Consider the following 24,870-nt stretch of genomic DNA (forward strand, 5'->3'; position numbering starts at 1 on the left):
TGGTTCATATTTTGGCCAAGATACTTAAACTGACGACAAGGGTCCTCATTGTCTCATGAGTCCCTACTCTAACAAAACAGCTTAGGCCCAGGAGTCCTGTCTCACAAGCGGGGCGATCGTCCCAACAGGGACGGTTCCACGCTGGAACCTAAGTGTCTGGCTCAGAATTTATGGTAAATGGCATACAAGCAGAAGACAATACCGTTCACACCAACAGACAAGGGAATCCCACTCAGAATCTCATGCATGCAGCAACACCAAGAAAAACATGCATGACTCCAAACACAAGGGTTCTGGGAGGAATGAGGAGAAAGATAAATCACCAGCACCCTCTCACAAGAGTGGCTAGTATTGATGTGCAGCAGACCGGGGGTGATTGGCTGACTGGAGAACTCCACACCCAGCCAGCTCAATCATCCCACACCTGTGGAAATGTGCTTCTGGTAACCCATAAAACTACAGGTCCCTGGAGCACACTGTGACAGAAAGTTTCACCGGAGTGGACCTTTAAAAGTTTGGGGTCTTAATGCACAATCTAGGCCTTTTACCCATGCTGTCATATGTCATTAGATATGATGGCATGCTGTAGGATGTATATACACTATAAAACTGAAGTATTCACTATTCTAGTAAGAACGCTAAGCCTTATATGATTACATCATTGTTCAGCTAGATTAGTAGGCTAAAGCCTTTAGGAACAGTGCTGCTCTCTTACATAGCAGTGCTCTGTGGGGTCCCCAGTTGTAGGGGCCTAAGAGCATGAGCCTGTGGTTTCTGAGATCATGGTTCGAGGACATAGCTTTAACCTGATGTATAGTGCTGACAATATTTGCACTGTAAATGTACATCGTGGTAGTAGTCCTATAGGCATTTCGACTTGGTAATGAGCCAAGACTATAAGCTACCAGCGCCAAACATTTTTCATATATCTACTTGTCCGCTTTAGAAAATAGAATTGCAGATGCAAAATCAATAGGTAGTTTTATTTGAAGAAATAATACTCCTAATATCAGTTCTAGTATTTGCCATGTGAGCACCAATTATTACATAGTTGTACGTGGAGGTCCATGCTGTATGTAATGAGAGGGATCACGGCAGTTATGGTGGATTTTACAAACTGCCAGGCGATTTACAGTAACTAATAACACCTGTTAATGTGTAATCTGTACAGAGCCATGGGAAGCTCTCTTGTTCAGTGGATGACACTGTGACCTCTCTGGTTAGCATTAACAGGATCGCATGGAGGGCGCAACTGAGAAATGACACAACTTGACCTAAACATTAAAAGTGCTTTTGCACGGAATGATTATTGTGCAGGCATCTTGGGAGTGAACTCAGATCCAGTAATTATAATAGCATGAGAGCGGGCGCATTTGCACCTGAAAAATCTGTGCACCAAATGCACAGCAAATAGAACCCATTGATTTCAATGGGTTCCTTCACGTGGTTTTTTTTCTGCGCACATTTCGAGGGTGGGAAAAAAAACGCAACATGCCCTATTTTGGTGCGGAATTACACACCAAAGGTCTCCATCTGCCTGAAATTGCGCTGCTAACGTTGCACTTTCTCAGGCTTAAATGAGAACACCTAGGCCTACCAAGTCAGCTGACCCACCTACTAAGTAGGCTGTCCCCAACGGCATACATTGAAGCTTCTGGGCCCCAATGCAAAACCTGTAACAGGGCCCCCCACTATAATGCTTTATTCATAGTACTGGGCTCCCTATATGGAGAAGAGAGCCTTATGGGCCCCCTAAGGCTCCTGGATCCAGGGGCAACCGCATCCCCTATAGTTACGCCAGTGGCTGTCCCATCTACATAAACATGGCGCTGCTGGGACTGCCCCATATGGCACTGATACGTGTGCTATAGCCTGCTGTGATCATACGCCCTACATAGCACATATCCATCTTGTGATAGCAAGCGTATATGCACTTATGCCCATGTGCGGCCATCCTAAGTGAAGTACTATAGTAAAGTACAGAGAAATAAGCTATGTACTATATGAGTGCTTCATAGCAGGTTACTCACTGTATGTCTAATACTATATGTGTGCCGCCTCTTGGGGTTTTCCCATTTATAAAGTGATGGCATATCGCCACTTTATGATTAGTGGAGGTCTGACCGCTGGGACCCCCACCGAAGATGCAACACTGCTTTCGTTTCCCCTGCACAGCACAGATCCAAGCTACCTGACTGTGTAGGGATCTGTAGTTGGCGCCTTTTGAATTGAATGTGGCCTTGCTGCAGCTCCCTACACATAGGGGGACCAGGAGTGCCACAGCGCAGAGGAAAAAACAGTAAAGCCTCATGTCCACGGGCCTGCACAGGTTCCCCATGCAGAATCATGTAACGGATTCCGCCCGGCCCGCAGGCAAGAGGCCAAAAAATACATTATACTCACCTGTTCGGATGCTGTGGCTCTCCTCCTTGGCGGCCGGATCTTCTTTCTTCTGCCAGGCGGATGTGCTCAGGACGCTAGTGGCGTGCCAAGCGCATACGCCGTGCTGTCTTTTTTTTCTAAACTCCTGCTTTCCCGCAGTCCCACGGCACGGACACAGTGTCAGCTGCGTATGGGGCGCGGGGTGGATAACTTCCATTGACTTCAATAGAAGCCGTGGAAGCCATCTGTGTGGGGAAAAAGCACAAAATAGAGCATGCTGCAGGTGTTTTCCAGCACGTGCGATCCACGCGCCAGGGAAAAATGACATCCGCAGGTATTTAATTACCTGCGGGTGCCCAATGAATCCCTATGGGACCCATGTGGATTTTAAAATTCTATTTTCTCTGTGTACATTGGACCTAAAGGGGTGAAGTGGTAAATCACTGTTGCATTCCTTTCATTCTCATGAATGGTGGGGTTCTAGTTGTCAGATCCCCCACGGTTTTAAAATGATGGCATATCCCAGCGATATTACTTTATAAGATGAGTGAACCCACAAAAGTTGCTAAATTGTGAAGACCACATGCACAACATTTAGTGAACAGGCCTGGACTATACTGTATGAAAAAGCGATGTCCTACATTAGTCTATAGATCTAGTCCATGAAGATGCACATCTAGGGATCTGTTGTACGCTACTAGGCTGGATGCACACTGCCGTGTAACCAAGTTGTGCCCGAAAGGTTTGGGTGCAATTCGCATCGGGCACTTGTCTGATACACGGACTGCCTGCACATTGACATGTATTGCATGTCCTAAGTCTCGTCCATCATACAGACAGAAATAGGACATGTGATGAGTTTTTTCGTGCAGTGCGTATCTGCATGAAAAAACTCGTCAGTGTGTGCCGCCTCATTGAATATTATGGGTGCGTATACTGTCCATGGGTCAGCCTTTTTTTTCATGTCCGATATACGGATAAAAAAAAAAGTGTGTCGGGGGCCTAAGGCTAGATTTAAAATCACATACAATAATAGTTCTATGGGAATTTGGTTTTTTAAAAACTTGAATGAAATCCACCAAGACAGTATCTATACGAAGGAAGGAGCCTTCAGAGCATTTCATGGACGTCTATGCCAAGTTATTGGACAACTGCATTATAAAAATAGAGGGTCAAACTCTGGGCATCCACAGATAGAGCCGTAGACATGATTCTGTTTTTCCATGTTCAATACGTTTATTAAATTACTGACACGTTTTTTAAGGTCCCTTGTTAGTAGTCTATAAATATTTCATCACATTCTCTGTCCATTTGTACAGAAGCCATGGCGGATTTGATGAAACAGTTGTGTTCCATTTTAGAAGCTGTTCCATTTGTGATGGGGTTTCCATTATTTTTTGTATTATGCAGCAGCCTAGACTAGTCTGGTTGTCAAAGTGCAATCAACGACAGATGTAGCGATGTTTAACATGACTGGAATATTGTGGTAACGCAAATTACAACATTTTTTAGTACATTGTAGCTAAAAGGGGTTTTCCTGCCACTTAAATTGCTTCAGAGCCACTCTATACTTCCTGGTTAATTGTGACCAGGACATGTGACTAGTGCAGCCAATCACTGGCTATAGAAAGTCATTACAGCAGTCACATGACCTGATCAGAAGCAACCAGAAAGTATAGACTGGCTGTGATGCAATCGGAAAGGGGGTTTCCAGGGAAATACTCTTGATGACCTATCATCAGGATAGGTCATCAATAGTTGATTGGTCGGGGTCCATTGCTCGGGACCCCGACCGATCAGCTGAGCGGGTGCATGCTGTCAGCACCGCAAAAACAGAGGTCAGAGCGGAAGTAGGGAAAATTCTCTGCACTAACCTCTGTGTAGTGGCCGATGCTTGTAACTGCAGGTTGGGGGTCTCTTTAAGGTAGCCAGATTTTTCCAGGGTCAAAGTGGGACAGAAGGGTGTGGTCAGGGGCGGGGCTTATCTCAGTATGATTTTACCTCCATTGTTATAAAAAGTACAGGGCCGGTTTAAAAGAAGTCAGGGAACAAATTTCACAACATTTCTGCATTTAAAAACAGTCAAAATACATTTTGACTGGAAATCAGCCACATATCCACAGGTGATTTCATACAATTCGGGAAGCACTGCCAGCGGGGAGCCTTTGGAGGAGGTGAGAGGGAGCACCGCATAGTATGAGCTGCAGCTATCAGATTTTGACAGTTTTTTTAAGCTGCGGACTTTGCTGTAGAAATTTCTGCTGTGGACATTTTGCAGCATTTCCGCCATGTGTAAACATAACCTAAGACAGCTTGAGGTATGCTGCTACTATTACCTCAGTAGTAATAGTGTCCCCTACACGAGCCCAAGCAATAATAGTGACCCCCACAGTAGCCCCAAAAGTATTATCGCTCACCTATACCTGCCCCAGCAATAATAGTGACCCCCCCCCAGTAGCCCCAGTAGTAATAATGACTCCTCACAGTAGCCCCAGCAATAATGGAGACCCCGACAGTAGCCCCAGTAGTAATAGTAACCCCCTACAGTAGCCCCAGCAAGAATAGTGACCCCCTACAGTAGCCCCAGCAAGAATAGTGACCCCCAACAGTAACCCCAGCAAGAATAGTGACCCCCCACAGTAGCCCCAGCAAGAATAGTGACCCCCCACAGTAGCCCCAGCAAGAATAGTGACCCCCCACAGTAGCCCCAGCAAGAATACTGACCCCCCACAGTAGCCCCAACAATAATAGTGAACCCTACAGTAGCCCCAGTAGTAACAGCAACGCTGACAGTAGCCCCAGCAATAATAGTGACCCCCACAGTGGCCTCAGTGGTTATAGCGTCTCCCACAGTAGCCTCAGCAATAATAGTGATCGCCCACAGTAGCCCCAGCAATAATAGTGACCCGCTCCCACAGTAGCCCCAATAGTATTGCAGTCCCCTAAGACCCATATACTTACCCTCCTCCCGGTCTTCATAGTGTTGACGCTCCTCTCAGTGCTGCCGGCGTAAGCAGGATTTTTGGTTAAATCATTTTACCGTGTTAGGCCATCTTCACACATGGCGGAAATGCTATGGATACCCCCTTTAAAGGAGTTCTACTCACCACGCCTGCAGCTCTGGTCCAGCGGCGCAGTGCAGAGTCTGTGACCGCTGACGTCTGCGCCGAAGTGGGAAGTCAGCTCTCACAGACTCAGCAGCAGCTACTATCACCTCCGGACTGGGGCTATAAGCAGGGTGAGTATAAAGCCTGTAGGGAGGTTGCCCGGACAGGGGCTGATGGGGAGGGGGGTTGTTATTGCCCTCTGGCCGGGCAGCATCCCTGGGACTACTATGGGGGTCACTATCACTACTATGGCCACTATGGGGGTCACTATCACTACTGGGACCACTATGGGGGGGGGTCTTCATTACTACTGGGACCACTATGGAAGTCACTATTTGGGCTCGTTCATGTGGGTGTAAGCACATTTTGGTCATAAAAATATGCTGCAACCAAAAATCCTATGCCGCATTTTCCGGCTGCGCAAATACACTCATGTGAATGAGCCCTTTCTATACTTTTACAATCTGCTCTTTAAAGGCAGTCATAAGGCTAATGTTGCCCTCGGCGTGTTTTATACCCCTGCCTTAGAGCAGTTTAGCAGTTTTAGATAGCAACTACACTCGCCGCTACAGAGCGCATTAAAGTTTTTTTTCTTCTGCAGACATTCAAACTTTGCGCCATAGAACAGGAGTTGAAATAAAACGCGGAAAGATGGGTCCTGCCCTATATATCCAGCATGTAGTATTAACTATGTGCAGGAAAGATAGGGCAAGTCCCATCTTTTCTCATGCATAGTATTCACGCCCAAGAAAAGAGCTAGTGAAAATTAAACCATTTTCAGTGGTTATGTTTCATCCCGTTATGCGGTAGTAATTATTACGGCCGCATAACGAGACTTAAACACGTCCACAGGACCAGATTTGCCAGGGTGCCACGCCCATATCAAGTATATAATGACATGCATACTTGCTGCATGTTGCCAGTCCCCTTGCACTTGACATGTACAGTATATAGACATAATATGCGGCAAGATAGAACATGCCGCAATCTTTTTTTTTTTTTCTGCGTGTATTTCACATGGCTCGTGTGAGTGGCACAAGTGAAAGTCTCTTAGTAGATTGCTACACAGTATGCATATGAAAAGCAGTTCCATACATCTAAATGTTTCTGTAACATTTACATGGAATTCTACCTCGGTCAAACAAATGGGAAAATTGCAGAAATGTCCATAAAAATCTGCTGTATGTGAAGTTACTCTGATTACACTTTGCAGTTTACCTTTTTGGGAATTATTTATTATTTTAATGGCAAAAGCAATGGTTGTTTTGAAAGAAAAGGAATTTCACACTGATGTGAAAGAAAAATGTGCAACCTGATCTGCTAAACTGTCAAGATAAAACACAGGAGGTGGATAATTGCCGTGTGGTGATCTATGTGGTAACCTCCTAGTAAGGGGCTGCCCTGCTGGGCACTAGGTAAAGAAGAGGGGGGAAAAACAAACGTATATGTGTGTGTGTGTATATATATGTATGTATGTGTGTGTGTGTGTGTATGTATATATATTGTTTGTGTATATAGGTGTATGTATGTATATATAAATAAATATATATAATATGTGTGTATGTATGTATGTGTGTATGTATGTATGTGTGTATATATATATATATATATATATATATATATATATACACATATAATATTTGTTTGTGTATATATGTGTGTGTATATGTGTGTATACATATATATAATATATATAGGCCGCCTGCAGACGGCCAGGTGGGATCCCGCTGCGGGAATTCTCGCAGCGGGACCCGACCTGAGCGCCTGCAGAGAGCAGCGCGGGCACTCACCTCTCCCGCGGCCCCGACTCCTTCATGTGCCAGATGCCGGGCAGCCGCCGCATGCGCAGAGCGGGGTCGGCCGCACAGAAATAGAGCGTGCCGTGATTTGTTTGCCGCATGAGATTTCGCGCAGCCAAATCACAGCCGTCTGCATAGGATTGCGTTTATTAACGCAATCCTATGGCAGCTTCCAGCGGCGGAAATCCCGCGGGAAATCCTGACACGGGATTTTCGCCCGTCTGCAGGCGGCCATAGATATAGTTGTTATTGAAATTATTCGGTGGGGTCTAGTCAATAGTGTTATTGCTTATCAATAGAGATGAGCGAGCACCAAAATGCTCGGGTGCTCGTTACTCGGAACGAACTTTTCGCGATGCTCGAGGGTTCGTTTCGAATAACGAACCCCATTGAAGTCAATGGGCGACCCGAGCATTTTTGTATTTCGCCGATGCTCGCTAAGGTTTCCTTGTGTGAAAATCTGGGCAATTCAAGAAAGTGATGGGAACGACACAGCAATGGATAGGGCAGGCGAGGGGCTACATGTTGGGCTGCATCTCAAGTTCACAGGTCCCACTATTAAGCCACAATAGCGGCAAGAGTGGGCCCCCCCCCCCCTCCCAAAAACTTTTACTTCTGAAAAGCCCTCATTAGCAATGCATACCTTAGCTAAGCACCACACTACCTCCAACAAAGCACAATCACTGCCTGCATGACACTCCACTGCCACTTCTCCTGGCTTACATGCTGCCCAACCGCCCCCCCCCCTCCCCCCCACAGCGCACACCAAAGTGTCCCTGCGCAGCCTTCAGCTGCCCTCATGCCACGCCACACTCATGTCTATTTAGAAGTGCGTCTGCCATGAGGAGGAACCGCAGGCACACACTGCAGAGGGTTGGCACGGCTAGGCAGCGACCCTCTTTAAAAGGGGCGGGGCGATAGCCCACAATGCTGTACAGAAGCAATGAGAAATAGAATCCTGTGCCACCGCCATCAGGAGCTGCACACGTGGGCATAGCAATGGGGAACTTATGTGCCACACACTATTCATTCTGTCAAGGTGTCTGCATGCCCCAGTCAGACCGCGGTTTTTAATTCATAGACACAGGCAGGTACAACTCCCTATTGTGAAGTCCCTGTGGACCGACAGCATGGGTGGCTCCCTGGAACCCACCGGCGGAACATAAAAATATCCCATTGCATTGCCCAACACAGCTGAGGTAGTAATGTCGTGCTTAATGCAGGTGCGCTTCGGCCCACACTGCATGCCCCAGTCAGACTGGGGTTCTTTACAAGTGGAAACAGATGCATTTATAATTCCCTGTGGACCCACAGCATGGGTGGGTGCCAGGAAGCCACCGGCGGTACATAGAAATATCCCATTGCATTGCCCAACACAGCTGAGGTAGTAATGTCGTGCTTAATACAGGTGGGCTTCGGCCCACACTGCATGCCCCAGTCAGACTGGGGTTCTTTACAAGTGGACAGATGTAGGTTAAACTCCGTGTGCACCTACAGCATGGGTGGCTCCCTGGAACCCACCGGCGGTACATAAAAATATCCCATTGCATTGCCCAACACAGCGGATGTAACATCAGCTGTAATGCAGGTGGGCTAAAAATTAATTTGATTACACTGTAGGCGAGGGCCCACAAAAATTGCTGTATCAACAGTACTAATGTACATCCAAAAAATTGGCCATGGCCAACCAAGAGGGCAGGTGAAACCCATTAATCGCTTTGGTTAATGTGGCTTAAGTGGTAACTAGGCCTGGAGGCAGCCCAGTTTAACGAAAAATTGGTTCAAGTTAAAGTTTCAACGCTTTTAAGAGCATTGAAACATATTAAAATTGTTTAGAAAAATTATATGAGTGAGCCTTGTGGCCCTAAGAAAAATTGCCCGTTCAGCGTGATTACGTGAGGTTTCAGGAGGAGGAGCAGGAGGAGGAGGAGGAATATTAGACACAGATTGATGAAGCAGAAATGTCCCCGTTTTGGATGGTGAGAGAGAACGTAGCTTCCATCCGCGGGTGCAGCCTACGTATTGCTTACGTATCGCTGCTGTCCGCTGGTGGAGAAGAGAAGTCTGGGGAAATCCAGGCTTTGTTCATCTTGATGAGTTTAAGCCTGTCGGCACTGTCGGTTGACAGGTGGGTACGCTTATCCGTGATGATTCCCCCAGCCACACTAAACACACTCTCTGACAAGACGCTAGCCGCAGGACAAGCAAGCACCTCCAGGGCATACAGCGCGAGTTCAGGCCACGTGTCCAGCTTCGACACCCAGTAGTTGTAGGGGGCAGAGGCGTCACGGAGGACGGTCGTGCGATCGGCTACGTACTCCCTCACCATCCTTTTACAGTGCTCCCGCCGACTCAGCCTTGACTGGGGAGCGGTGACACAGTCTTGCTGGGGAGCCATAAAGCTGGCAAAGGCCTTGGAGAATGTTCCCCTGCCTGCGCTGTACATGCTGCCTGATCTCTGCGCCTCCCCTGCTACCTGGCCCTCGGAACTGCGCCTTCTGCCACTAGCGCTGTCGGATGGGAAGTTTACCATCAGTTTGTCCACCAGCGCCCTGTGGTATAGCATCACTCTCGAACCCCTTTCCTCTTCGGGAATCAGAGTGGAAAAGTTCTCCTTATACCGTGGGTCGAGCAATGTGTACACCCAGTAATCTGTAGTGGCCAGAATGCGTGTAACGCGAGGGTCACGAGAAAGGCATCCTAACATGAAGTCCGCCATGTGTGCCAGAGTACCTGTACGCAACACATGGCTGTCCTCACTAGGAAGATCACTTTCAGGATCCTCCTCCTCCTCCTCTTCCTCCTCCTCAGGCCATACACGCTGAAAGGATGACAGCCCAGCAGCATCTGTACCCTCAGCAGTGGGCCAAGCTGTCTCTTCCCCCTCCTCCTCATCCTCCTCATGCTCCTCCTCCTCCTCCTCAACGCGCTGAGATATAGACAGGCGGGTGCTCTGACTATCCAGCGACATACTGTCTTCCCCCGGATCTGTTTCCGAGCGCAAAGCGTCTGCCTTTATGCTTTGCAGGGAACTTCTCAAGATGCATAGCAGAGGAATGGTGACGCTAATGATTGCAGCATCGCCGCTCACCACCTGGGTAGACTCCTCAAATGTTCCAAGGACCTGACAGATGGCTGCCAACCAGGGCCACTCTTCTGTAAATAATTGAGGAGGCTGACTCCCACTGCGCCGCGCAAGTTGAAGTTGGTATTCCACTATAGCTCTACGCTGCTCATAGAGTCTGGCCAACATGTGGAGCGTAGAGTTCCACTGTGTGGGCACGTCGCACAGCAGTCGGTGCACTGGCAGATTAAACCTATGTTGCAGTGTCCGCAGGGTGGCAGCGTGCTTGTGGGATTTGCGGAAATGTGCGCAGAGCTGGCGCACCTTTCTGAGCAGGTATGACAAGTGGGGGTAGCTTTTCAGAAAGCGCTGAACCACCAAATTAAAGACATGGGCCAGGCATGGCACGTGCGTGAGGCTGCCGAGCTGCAGAGCCGCCACCAGCTTACGGCCGTTGTCACACACGACCATGCCCGGTTGGAGGCTCAGCGGCGCAAGCCAGTGGTCGGTCTGCTCTGTCGGACCCTGCAGCAGTTCGTGGGCCGTGTGCCTCTTCTCTCCTAAGCTGAGTAGTTTCAGCACGGCCTGCTGACGCTTGCCCACCGCTGTGCTGCCACGCCGCGTGACACCGACTGCTGGCGACGTACTGCTGACACATCTTGATTGCGAGACAGAGGTTGCGTTGGAGGAGGAGGAGGAGGAGGAAGGTGCTTTAGTGGAGGAAGCATACACCACCGCAGATACCACCACCGAGCTGTGGCCCGCAATTCTGGGGGTGGGTAGGACGTGAGCGGTCCCAGGCTCTGACTCTGTCCCAGCCTCCACTAAATTCACCCAATGTGCCGTCAGGGAGATATAGTGGCCCTGCCCGCCTGTGCTTGTCCACGTGTCCGTTGTTAAGTGGACCTTGGCAGTAACCGCGTTGGTGAGGGCGCGTACAATGTTGCGGGAGACGTGGTCGTGCAGGGCTGGGACGGCACATCGGGAAAAGTAGTGGCGACTGGGAACCGAGTAGCGCGGGGAAGCCGCCGCCATCATGCTTTTGAAAGCCTCCGTTTCCACAAGCCTATACGGCAGCATCTGTAGGCTGATCAATTTTGCAATGTGCACGTTTAACGCTTGAGCGTGCGGGTGCGTGGCGTCATACTTGCGCTCAAACTGTGGCACTAGCGACGTCTGGACGCTGCGCTGAGAGCCACTGCTGGATGGGGCCGAGGACAGCGGAGGTGATGGTGTGGGTGCAGGCCAGGAGACGGTAGTGCCTGTGTCCTCAGAGGGGGGTTGGATCTCAGTGGCAGGTTGGGGCACAGGGGGAGAGGCAGTGGTGCAAACCGGAGGCGTTGAACGGGCATCGTCCCACCTTGTGGGGTGCTTGGCCATCATATGCCTGCGCATGCTGTTGGTGGTGCCTCCCCAGCTGATCTTGGCGCGACAAAGGTTGCACACCACTGTTCGTCGGTCGTCAGGCGTCTCTGTGAAAAACTGCCACACCGTAGAGCACCTTGACCTGTGCAGGGTGGCATGGCGCGAGGGGGCGCTTTGGGAAACAGTTGGTGGATTATTCGGTCTGGCCCTGCCTCTACCCCTGGCCACCGCACTGGCTTGGCCTGTGCCCACACCCTCACTTGGCCCTCCGCGTCCTCGGCCGCGTCCACATCCTCTAGGCCTACCCCTACCCCTCAGCATGCTGTATTACCAGTGATTTGATTTCCCAGGCAGGAAAGAAATTGGCGCAAGGCTGCACTGAACCGTAGCTGGTTGCGTCTGATTTTTGTACGTTGTCCACGCAGCACACACGTACACGGAGACCTTAGGACTGACACAGGCTGGCCAAATATAATTTTTTTCCTTTTTAGCTTAGGGAAGACCCCACTGCGTGTATTCAATGAAAAACAAGAAGTTTAATATCTGTGGTGTGGCCCTCAAAAAGTGTCACACAACTATAGTGTAGCAGAGTTATTAACTCTAGCAGAGCAGGTATTTGCCAGTCAGGAAAGACAATGGCGCTAGGCTGCAGTAAAGCGTAGCTGGTTGCGTCTGATTTTTGTACGTTGTACACGCAGCACACACGTACACGCAGACCTTAGGACTGACACAGGCTGGCCAAATATAATTTTTTTCCTTTTTAGCTTAGGGAAGACCCCACTGCGTATATTCAATGAACAAGAAGTTTAATATCTGTGGTGTGGCCCTCAAAAAGTGTCACACAAGTATAGTGTAGCAGAGTTATTAACTCTAGCAGAGCAGGTATTTGCCAGTCAGGAAAGACAATGGCGCTAGGCTGCAGTAAAGCGTAGCTGGTTGCGTCTGATTTTTGTACGTTGTACACGCAGCACACACGTACACGCAGACCTTAGGACTGACACAGGCTGGCCAAATATAATTTTTTTCCTTTTTAGCTTAGGGAAGACCCCACTGCGTATATTCAATGAACAAGAAGTTTAATATCTGTGGTGTGGCCCTCAAAAAGTGTCACACAAGTATAGTGTAGCAGAGTTATTAACTCTAGCAGAGCAGGTATTTGCCAGTCAGGAAAGACAATGGCGCTAGGCTGCAGTAAAGCGTAGCTGGTTGCGTCTGATTTTTGTACGTTGTACACGCAGCACACACGTACACGGAGACCTTAGGACTGACACAGGCAGGCCAAATATAATTTCTTTTCCTTTTTAGCAAAGGGAAGACCCCACTGCGTATATTCAATGAACAAGAAGTTTAATATCTGTGGTGTGGCCCTCAAAAAGTGTCACACAAGTATAGTGTAGCAGAGTTATTAACTCTAGCAGAGCAGGTATTTGCCAGTCAGGAAAGACAATGGCGCTAGGCTGCAGTAAAGCGTAGCTGGTTGCGTCTGATTTTTGTACGTTGTACACGCAGCACACACGTACACGCAGACCTTAGGACTGACACAGGCAGGCCAAATATAATTTCTTTTCCTTTTTAGCAAAGGGGAGACCCCACTGCGTATATTCAATGAACAAGAAGTTTAATATCTGTGGTGTGGCCCTCAAAAAGTGTCACACAACTATAGTGTAGCAGAGTTATTAACTCTAGCAGAGCAGGTATTTGCCAGTCAGGAAAGACAATGGCGCTAGGCTGCAGTAAAGCGTAGCTGGTTGCGTCTGATTTTTGTACGTTGTACACGCAGCACACACGTACACGCAGACCTTAGGACTGACACAGGCTGGCCAAATATAATTTTTTTCCTTTTTAGCAAAGGGAAGACCCCACTGCGTGTATTCAATGAATAATAAATGTCTTCTGGCCCTGCCTACACAATTCTATCCCTGTAGTATTAATGCCGGGTGCAATGCTCTGCACAGCCGGTTTTGAGAAAGAAAAAAAAAATGCAACACTGCTAACAGCAGCCTGGACAGTACTGCACACGGATAGAAGTGGCCCTAGAAAGGACCCTTGGGGTTCTTGAAGCCTACACTAACTCCTAACACTCTCCCTGCCTAACCCCCACTTCTGTCCCTATTGCTGGGCGCAATGCTCTGCAGATCCAATTTTGGACAAAAAAAAATTACTGTGCTAACACAGTACTGCACACTATTAGATGTGGCCCTGAGAAGGGCCGTTGGGGTTCTTGAAGCCTACACTGACTCCTAACGCTCTCCCTACAGCAGCACCAGCAGCAGCACTTTCCCTCAGCTAAGTCACAAGGCATGTGTGGCGAGCCGCAGGAGGGGCTGATTTTTATACTCGGGTGACATCAGATCTCGCCAGCCACTCACTGCAGGGGGGTGGTATAGGGCTTGAACGTCACAGGGGGAAGTTGTAATGCCTTCCCTGTCTTTCAATTGGCCAGAAGAGCGCGCAAACGTCTCAGAGAGGAAACTGAAAGTAACCGGAACACCGCGTGGTACTCGTTACGAGTAACGAGCATCCCGAACACCCTAATATTCGCACGAATATCAAGCTCGGACGAGTACGTTCGCTCATCTCTACTTATCAACAGATAACCACTGCGATAGATTGACATGGATCTCTGCATTCTGAACACACCTGTGACTGTACTAAGGTGACCGTACACATTAAATTCCTGTCAGGTGAAGGACCTATCGACTAGTTCAGCTGACAGCTTTTTCTCTCAACTCTCTAACTCATAAGTCCAATTAGGTTTAGCTTAAATTTGTCTAATATGTACTGGCACCTTTACTAACTATACTGGCAGCATATATGCATGCATCATCTGTACAAGACTTGTTCAGTTTTCTGAACAACTAAACAACACGCAGTTCAGTGTAAACAGCAGTCATTCACTTTCAAACGGCTTTCTGCTTACCGTGAATGGAGGCGGTTGAGGAAAAGCGTACTCCCCAGCCAACTCCACCTCCATGCTGGCAGTGCTGTGAGCGATGCCAGCCATACTTGTTCCTGTGTAACAGCGCAGGAGCGAGCATCACTGGGACAAGTTTTGGATGTGTGGGTGATTAATAGAAATGGTGCATACAGATATATGAATTTAGTGCAAGTTTCACATATTTGTGTTCAACTGGTAAGAAAAAATAATTGAGGTAAGGGGCATAAGGCACTGTAGTAATGCTGGGACCCACATCAATCCCTAGAACAAAGGGGCACGATCCTCGATAAAACAATAGCACTTCTGAACCAGCTCTGTAAGAATTCCAATATATATTACAGTACTATGAGAGATGCGATGTATAAGATCAAGGATTCTACTTTTTATATATCAGCAGCCCATCTCCATGTTAGTATTGCCTACAATACAAGTAGTGATCATGTACAGTTCTGTAGAGCAGCATGAGTCCGCACCTGTTCACATGGAAATAGAAAGACATTCTACATACTGTACAGTACAAGCACCAGTTTAGCTACACTAACATTCTTAAGACACTTAGCAGCTCACCATACTCCAAATACTATGCGAATATCTCGAATGCTTGTTATGACAACAAAGTATGTCCAATGTAGCAGTTATAAAGTACATTGGAATGGATCTAATGTATCAAAATTGTCTCAGCAGAAAATATAGCCTTGTTGTATGTAGAAAGCATTCAGACTTTGTTTTATTCTCTAGAGCAGTCTATCTATCCATCTGTCTGTCTATCTGTCTGTCTGTTGCTAGCTATTGTTTCAGTTAAAGGGGTTATCCCACCAAAAACTTTCACTAAAGGCCCATTTACATTGGACGAATGTTGGGCAAATGACGCAAAACACTCGTCCCTGCACATACTTGCTCCCATGCTGCTGCACAGAAGCGAGTATCGCTGGCTTGCTCACAGATTTCTCTCCTCACTCTTCCCCACCTCTCTCTATTCAGTTTAGCAGCGGCCGTTCAGTACTGAACGGCTGCTGTTTACACTGAATGATCATCTTTCAGGATTTTAAGCTGCATAAAATCCTGATCGATATTGCTTAGTGTAAACAGCAGCCGTTCAATACTGAATGGCAGCTGTGTTTAGTGAATTGAGAGGGGCGGGGGAGAATGAGGAGAGAAATCTCCTCCAGCCGCCCTGGCCCCAGCTGGCTGCTCTGTGAGTGAAGAAGCGATACTTGCTCCTGTGTAACAGCAACACGGGAGCAGGTATGTGCAGGGACGAGTGTCAGGCACTGTTTGCCTGACATTAGTCCAGTGTAAATGGGCCTTAAGATTGGTGATAAATCTATGATCTATGAGGGCCAAACCTCAGGGATCACGAGAATGGTGCATCTCAAGCCCATCTAGTGAATGGGGTATCAGTGCACTATGTGAATGACTCAGATAGCTGACCATATCCCTTGTCTATCTCTGTAGACAGGGAACAGAGTGGTGATCACACTTGAGCACTGCTGCTTCATTCAATAGGGGGATTCAGGTGCATTATTCTTGTGATCCAAACAGTTGGAACCCCAATGTTTATAGATTTGTCACCTACTTTGGGCAGGTGATAAATGTGTCTGGTGGGATAATTCCCTTTAAAGGGATTATTCCACCAATAAATATCATATAAAGTGCATAGATCATAAATTAATAAAGAGACACTCCAGTTAATTCTTTTTTGTACACATTATGTAACTAGTCCCCAAGTCAATTTAATGTTTGTTACATCTGTCAGCTAGTATTGCCTTGTTTAGTTATTCCTTTCTATCTGAAGCTCCTGAAGTTCTACTCTTTAGGATCTCCTTCTGACCAGATGAGATTTACTTAGGTTTATGGTCTCTCAAATTAGTCAGTTTTTTAGTCAATATAATTCCTGTGTGATGATATTACACGGACTTTACCACACAAGCTCTTTATGTGGGAGGCAGAATCTCCTATCATAGTTACAGCTGATTATTAGAGGCTCCTGTTACATTATAAAAGCAGATCACAGCTCAGCCTCCTTACTGTATAATTATGGTCTGTAGTTTTTTTTAGACGAACATAGAATACAGATGATATTGGCAGTGTCCTCCCTTCAGTCAGATATGGTACAGTCTCTAGCTGGTGATGTGATGTTGTGCTGATACATCATGGAATTGCTAACACAGAATAGTGAATGAGAAAGCAGGGACATATCTCAACATCAAGATGGTATATGATAAGCATCAGATAGGAGGCTGCACTGCATGGAAGTGGCTACAATATACTGAGGAGACATCCAGAGTGTTCCAGGCAATCTGATGAGGGGAGCAGTGATGGAAAAATATGTTTTGACTGAAGGGGCCCTTTAACATTTCTCAATTACATGCTGTTAAAAATACGATCTAGTGAATTTGACATTTACGTACATAGCATGTAAATGTGTATAGCAATGAGCCATCCACCAAATGGGCTGAGTGCTGGTGGGGACACACATGCTCAGCCACTCTCTCCAAATGTATATACAGTTATTTATGCTTTTGTTTGAAACTAGAATATGGATGAGAAACCGTTGCCAATCAATATTCCTGGGCGAATCATTCATTGTCCAAAAATGTGCAGATTATTTTAATTCAATGTGCTATAGAATGTAAATGTCCTTATTTTTTGTTACCTGGCTTTTGAAATATTAGTCATTAATTTTTGGCTTACAGGAGTAGCAAATGTGTAAACCTTGTGAGTGTTGGCACCATTGAGGTCCCCTACATAGAGTGGGTATAGTAACATAAAGACACACTGTTGATTAGAGTCTCTTCTATTAAGAGAGGACAAAACTCCTAGCTGGCCATTTTCCAAGGACTGCAGCTGCTGTCCCCCACAGTTTCCCTGATGCTTTATAGCTTCTAAGCATAAATTCTAAATTCCCATGTGATGCTGGGCTGTGAATGGAGGACCTACAAGTCTGGGGAAGAATAATAATCTTTCCATTACTTCTTCATAAAGGAGCAATAATTTACACACAAATACAAGATATGTGAAGATGCTTTGGGAATGCCCTGATGTGATACTTTTATAGAGTATATTGAATGCCTAACGCTGCAGCATTCAGCTCCCTTCTTTCAAACGTGCCTTTTACCATTTCTCATACATTTATGTATTTTATTGATTGCATTTATTTATAAGGTTCCCAGCAATCTCTAGCATTTTTGGAACATAATGCTTTGATGTATGGGATATAACGATAGGCCCATTTTTGCTACTGGGTAACTGCAGAGATGTCAAACTTGGAGAGCTTTTCACAGGGTGATACGTGAGCAGCGGGTCATAGTGAAATGGGAGTGGCCTTTACAAAGGGTGTGTCTTATATAAAAGGGCAGGACTAAATCTTATTCAGACCTCCCATATTAACATTAGTTCAGACCCCTAAATTAATTTCAGACCTCCTAAATAACTTCAGGTTTCAGACCCCTATATTTATATCACACCCTAAACCACTAACTTAATTCAGATTCCAGAGCAGACCCCCTAAATATATTCAGACCTCCCATATTAATTTCATTCCCCAAACACAGAGCCTTATCTTTACTCAAACCTCGGATTAGGTGAAAATAATATTAGTTCCCCAGACCCGACTATATGCTTATCTTCCTCCCTCTCGGCTCTTGTTCGGCTCTGGGCACCAATGCATTGCACTGCAGTCCAGCATCAGTAATATGTCCCGCTAAGTCTTAATGATACTAGATAGCGTCAAGACCCAGTTCACTGGTGTCAATACATGAACAAGAGTCGGGAGCAATTGGAAGATATTGGATTAATATACTAGATAATGGCTGAATTTATTTTTTGCTGCCCTATTTTTGGCCTCCCACCCCAGCAACAGAGTGGAAACTATGTATCTCAGAGTGAAAGAGGCTAAAAACATGGTGATTCCCTGTAAAACCGAGTGAGTTGACATTTTTGTACCTGGGAATTGACTGCATTACCAGTGGGCAATGTCATGATTTCAGGAAGGGTATTGATGCATAGGAATTAGGGATGAGCGAGTATACTCACTAAGGCACTACTCGCTCGAGTAATGTGCTTTAGCCGAGTATCTCCCTGCTCGTCCCTGAAGATTCGGGGGCCAGCGCGGGGCGGGGAGCTGCGGGGGAGAGTGGGGAGGAACGGAGGGGAGATCTCTCTCTCCCGCCCGCTCTCCCCTGCTCCCCGCCGCAACTCACCTGTCAGCTGCAGCGGCTCCCGAATCTTGAGGGATGAGCAGGGAGATACTCGTCTAAGGCACATTACTCGAGCGAGTAGTGCTTTAGCAAGTATACTCGCTCATCCCTAATAGGAATGTTTGGATTGGACTGTACAGTGTTCTTTAAAGCAGGAATTAACATTAGTGGATGACTGCCATGCTGCTTAAGGTCTTAGTCAGACGGGCGTTTTTTCGCGTGATTTGCGCATGCGTCCGGCGATTTTTTAAAACCACACATGAGCGCTTTTTATGCGCTCGTCCGATAAATTATAGAACAGAAATCGCAGATCGCACCTATCTGCGATCTGCGATTCCTGTTCTCTTCTCTATATGCGCTCAATGGGGCCGGCGGCAGCAGCGCCGACCCCATTGAGAACATATAGAAGACAAATCATTCTTCTCTGCCACAGCTGTAACAGCTGTGGCAGAGAAGAACGATGTTTGCCCATTGAATTCAATGGAGCCGGCAATACAGCCGGCTCCATTGAAAGCAATGGGCTGCCGGACAGCGCTGGATGAATTGTCGGGAAGGGCTTAAATATATAAGCCCTTCCCTGCAATTCATTCAGAAATGTGTTAAAATAAAAAATATATATATACTCACCTTGTCCCGGCAGCCGGAGTACAGCGCGGCCGGCCTGCAGTGGGTGTGAAGGGGGTGTGACTCAAAGCTGCCCCTGATTGGCTCAGCCTGAGCCAATCAGAGGCAGGCCTGACTCACAGTGCTGAGCCATTCAGGGGGCAGGTCTAACTCACACCCCCTTCACACCTACTGCAGGTCGGCCGCGCGGAACTCCGGCTGCCGGGAGCAGGTGAGTATATATATTTTTTTTATTTTAACACTTTTCTGGATGAATTGCAGGGAAGGGCTTATATATTTAAGCCCTTCCCGACAATTCATCCCACACTCGCCCTCAGCGCATTGCTTTCAATGGAGCCGCCTGTATTGCCGGCTCCATAGAATGCAATGCGCTGGACAGCTCCGGCCCGTTTCTAATGAAACGCGGCTAGGAGCAGATTTTCGGGCGATTTTCGGACACCGGTCACGCGATTTGTGGATGCGCATCCGTCATGCGATCCGCAAATCGCGCGAAAAAACGCCCGTCTGACTAAGGCCTAAGGCCGAATTCACACAAATGTATTTGGGCAGCCTTCTACGCAGTGCATAGAACTCATTGATATCAATGGGTCCATTCACATTTGCACAAAAAATACACAACATACTCTATTTTCCAGCATATTTGTGCAGGGAAAGAACACATATTGAACTAATTACACTAATTGCCCATTTCAATGAATGAGAGCATGGTTGCGTATTTTTTTTGCATGCGCAAAACTTACAGTAAACATGCACGTACACATTCAAATACGCAATGCCCATTGCACAAATGCACTTCGCATTATACATTCAGCCTACTAAACTGACATAGAGTGATAAAGTATTACGTCACTGGGCCTCCATGGCCTTCAGACATGAACTCTTTTGGGCCCACTCATACATGGAGCACCATGGACCTTTTCTGTTAGAGATTTCGGGGGCCAAGCTCACAGATTCCCACTGATGTGGTCTTGTGAATGTCCGTGTGACATGCAGGAAGGACACTTTTGGTTTGATGTTTGGATTTATACCATCATAGTAAAAGCTATCTGAAAACTGGTTATTCGGAGACATTGCTAGGATGTTTCACCCAGGGCAAAGATTGAGTTCTGAGCACTGCTACAGGACTGGAAATGAACGTGTGCAGCTGTAAATGACTCTGCACGCTGCAGTGAGGCAGGGAGTAAATGTATTCCCTATAAACTGCTGATATAAAACTAATTTCTAATGAGAAACACATTGCTGTTCTTCTTATAGGACCCACCTGAAAAGACTTTCTTCACTTATTAGGACATAACCCCAGTATATATATAAAACCACACCACAGTCAGGTCAGATTACACGTTTTCGATTTTAAATCTCATTTTTTGTGTGACTGCATCCCTAGAAACCTCTGAAAAGCAGGAATAATAGCCACAGTTCCCAAAGGTATTTAGTGCTTTATGTCTCACTCCCACAATGTGCAGACAGTTAAACAACCAAGTTTCCTAAACTCCAGTCCTTATGAACCCCAACAGGTCATGATTTGAGGATATCCTATAGAGAAAACACCTGTGGCAATGTCTGAGGCACTGACCATACATCACCTGTGCAATAATGAAAACCTGACCTGTTGGGAGTTTGGGAAGACCGGAGTTCGGGAAACACGGATCTAAAAAACTGTCCAATTTTTTACTTTCAATTAATGTTTAATCTGTAAGCAAAATGAGAAGCCAAAAACTAGAAAATATACATTTCTTATGGAAACCCACTGACCTACCAGTATGTGTTTTGGATTACCAGAGGAATACAAAAAGACAGTATTTAAGCCCTATGTCTGTGTTTTCCAGTCCTCTGGGTCCTTAACAGCTGATGTTTTCTGGATTTCCTCAGTATTGCACAGATGATGTAATTTTTGGCAGTGCCTCAGACATTGCCCGGGTGTTCTTACTAAAGGGTATCGTCAAAACATGACCTGTTGGGGTGCCCAAAGGACTAGAGTGAACACGTTTTCTGTGGAACAGTATCAATGTGAATTCGCATTAGAATAGGAAATTTGAGTGATCTGGGCATCTTCAAACGAGATATGGTCATTGGTACTAGAGTAACTGGGGCCAGTATATTAAAATCTACCAATCTTGTAGGATTTTCTTGTGCAATGGTGTCGAGAGTTTACCAAGAATGGTGTGATTGAGGGAAAACATCCAGCTAAAGAACATCTTGTGGATGTAAATAATTCATCAATGTAAGGGCAGAATGGCAAGAATCATTTTGACTTACCGATAGTGGAGAGTGCAGCAAATTGCAGCCAAATACAACCCCTGGTGCTCCAACTAATGTCTAAATGCAATGCTCATCATTCTTAAGCATGGATGGGCTATAACAGCAGACAGTCAGTTTCAGTGCCATTGCTGTCTAAAGTCCAATTAAGATGGGACGAATGTCGGGCAAACGATGCCCGACACTCATCCCCGCACATACTCGCTCCAGTGTTGCTGCACGGTAGCCAGTATCGCTGGCTCACAATGGGGCGGCTGGAGGAGATTTCTCTCCTTATGCTCCCCCGCCTCTCTCCATTGACTTAACATAGCGGCTGTTCAGTACTGAATGGCTGCTGCAATCTCCTGCAGCTGCCCCGCCCTCTTGATGGCTGCTCTCTGAGCGAGCCAGAGATAGTAGCTCCGGTGCAATAGCATGGGATCGAGTATGTGCGGGGACAAGTGTCGGGCATTGTTTGCCTGGCATTCGTCCCATCTAAATGGTCCTTAAGGGCCAGTTGATCTGAGACAAGAGTTGATCTAAGATCAAGTAGAAAAACATTGCACTAATGTGATTTAGCCTATGACCTTGGTTCAAATATAGGTTCAATTTGATGCCCCAATTTTGGTGGATCAAACTAGCTCAACTTAGTTTAGCAGCTGAAATCCAAAATGGCCTGATAGGCTTTTCCTAGTTGGTTGAATTACATGAATGTTTACTGCTGGTAGCAGCCATATTTTTACTTCCACTATGAATGCTGGAAAGATTGCTATGATTGCTGGGAAGCTCACCTGACTACAGTCACCAATCACTATGTACGATACATTACTTCTAGGTTCAACATTTGATCGCAGTTCAAGCGAACTTGGTTTTGCTTAGATCGAAAAGTATTGGTGCAATACATTTTCCTTACACCAATTTCAACAGCTGATCGCAGCCCACAGTGAAACAGAAAGGCAAGACTCCAATGTTCCAAGGAGATAAAAATGAGACCACTGAGCAGTGGCAAAACATCACCTGTTCAAATGAATCCTGATTTCTGTTGCATCATGCTGATGGGAGGCAGGGTTGCCAACTTTTTGATTGACATCTTCTCCAAAAAGCATGGGCAGCCAACATTTTTTACAGACACATTAGAAAATCATAATGAATGATAAAGATTATGTGATACATGTTTATAGCTGAGATTTGAACTCATTACCAGCATTTACCTTGAGTTGTAAAATGACTATAATTACAGTCATAATAACCTGCTCAAGCACCAACGGCCTAAAAAAAAATTAAACACATTTATTCTTTTTTTCATGGACACTGGAAAAAAGTGCTCTATTTTTATGGACTGTCCAGGAATTTATGGACGTTTGGCAACCCTGATGGCAAGGTTGTAATTTGGCTCAAGCAGCATGAATCAATGAACCCTTCCTGCCAGGTGTCAACCGTTCAGGCTGCTGGAAGTGGAATGATAGTGTGGGAAATGACTTTTTAGCACACCCTGGGGCCTTTTGATAACTGTGGATAACTGTGGATGAACACTGTGATGAACTGCTATGGTGCTCAAGGCCTAAGGAACTTCAACACACTACCAGATGGGTGTCTCTAATAAAATGCCATTCAGTGTATATTTTTATTATCACAGGTTCCGTTTGCTCCATTAATAAAGCAGATGAGCCCTTGGGAACTGAAATCCCTTTATGTCACCAGCAGATATACAAGACATTGGTGCGATCTACTTCCCACTTTTAAAAGGTTTATATCTAGTAACCAGCCGTAATAATTCATGCAGTCTTTAAAGAGCCATTCCAGTGATTTTTTTTTCCATTCATTATGTAGCTATTCCCCCAGTATATATATGTTAGCTAGTGTTAGCTTGGTTAGTTATTGCTTTCTATCTAAAACCCCTCTTTTTTTCCTCAGATGGTCATGTGATCTCAGATCTGACCAGCTCAGATCTACTTGGAGTTATGCTGTCTAAAACTAGTCAGTTTCTCAGTTTGTATGATGCTGTTGCATGAATCTTACTAATGAAACTGCCTAGAGGAGGGCACCGACACTCCTGTCACAAAGATGATGATCATACAGCTTGGGCATCCCTTCCCCAACTCCGCTGCTTTGACTCTCTCCCTGGACATGCGAGGGTGTGAGTCGCAGATACTACGCTCTGAGCCTGGGGATCCTGCTGTAACCCTAGCTCTAACACTAACCCTCACCCTAACCCTAAGCCTCCACCTAGCAGCCTAACCCTAACCCTCCACCCAGCAGCCCAACCCCTACCTCTACCCAGCGCCATAACCCGAAGCCTCCAGGCAGCATGTGCCTCCGCCCAGGTGGGTACTCTGACACGGTCGCCAGAAGCAGCTGGTAGTAGCAGAGATTGCAGTACCCCAGTGATGGAGCGTACATGTCACCAGGGGCATATACAGCTGTTAGGCTGGCCCTTCACACTACTGTACCCGGCCTACCCTTATCTCCATCCCCTATGTTTAGTGGAGACAAGATACACCATTACCGGGCTGCACTCAGTGCAGGGATGGAAAAATGTGGTTTTTTTCCAGGGTGGCCCTTTAATGCACTATATTTTCTTGATATTTAATCACTATATGCAAGAATAAATTAGAAGAATTCTTATTTTCTTGGAATTCTCAGAAGCATTGATATTTACCATGTTCGTTTTTAATGATACTCTGAATTGTTGCAATAGGTTTGGAATAAAGTGAAAAGCGGTGTTGTACTATAAATTATCACATGGTCGATAACATAATAAAACCCCTGCATTGTGTCACTAGCATATATTTTGCATTGGCACACTTGTCATGCAGAGCTATTCAGTTGAGTCTTTCATTGGGAGTCCTGCTCTCTTGCAGGGTGCACACACACACAGTGTTAGGTCTTGTATGGATGCTTTCATAGCATTCTTGTGCTGTGTAAAACTTGGTTTTTTATTAAGTAGGTGGACTGCTGATCTGCCGGCATGCCATTCTGGATTTGGCCTTTATGAATTGTTTCATGAGCCCTACAGCTGACAATAAAAGCTTTATAAGGGTTCCCAATTAGCAGCTATCGTGTCTGCAAAACATTGATGATGACTGTAGTGAATGTGAAGTATTCATTGCTTTTGTAATGTAAATTTTTAGGCTGGCACATTGTGTAAAGTAACACT

At 46.3% G+C, this 24,870-nt stretch overlaps 1 protein-coding gene across 11 annotated transcripts in view; it reads left to right on the top strand.

The window, feature by feature from the left end:
- NAV3 (neuron navigator 3) overlaps nt 1-24,870 on the top strand; it is a 286,112-nt gene that overhangs the window by 87,240 nt on the left and 174,002 nt on the right. The window lies entirely within an intron of this gene.

Source organism: Eleutherodactylus coqui, chromosome 2 (assembly GCF_035609145.1).
Source record: "Eleutherodactylus coqui strain aEleCoq1 chromosome 2, aEleCoq1.hap1, whole genome shotgun sequence".
NCBI lineage: Eukaryota > Metazoa > Chordata > Amphibia > Anura > Eleutherodactylidae > Eleutherodactylus > Eleutherodactylus coqui.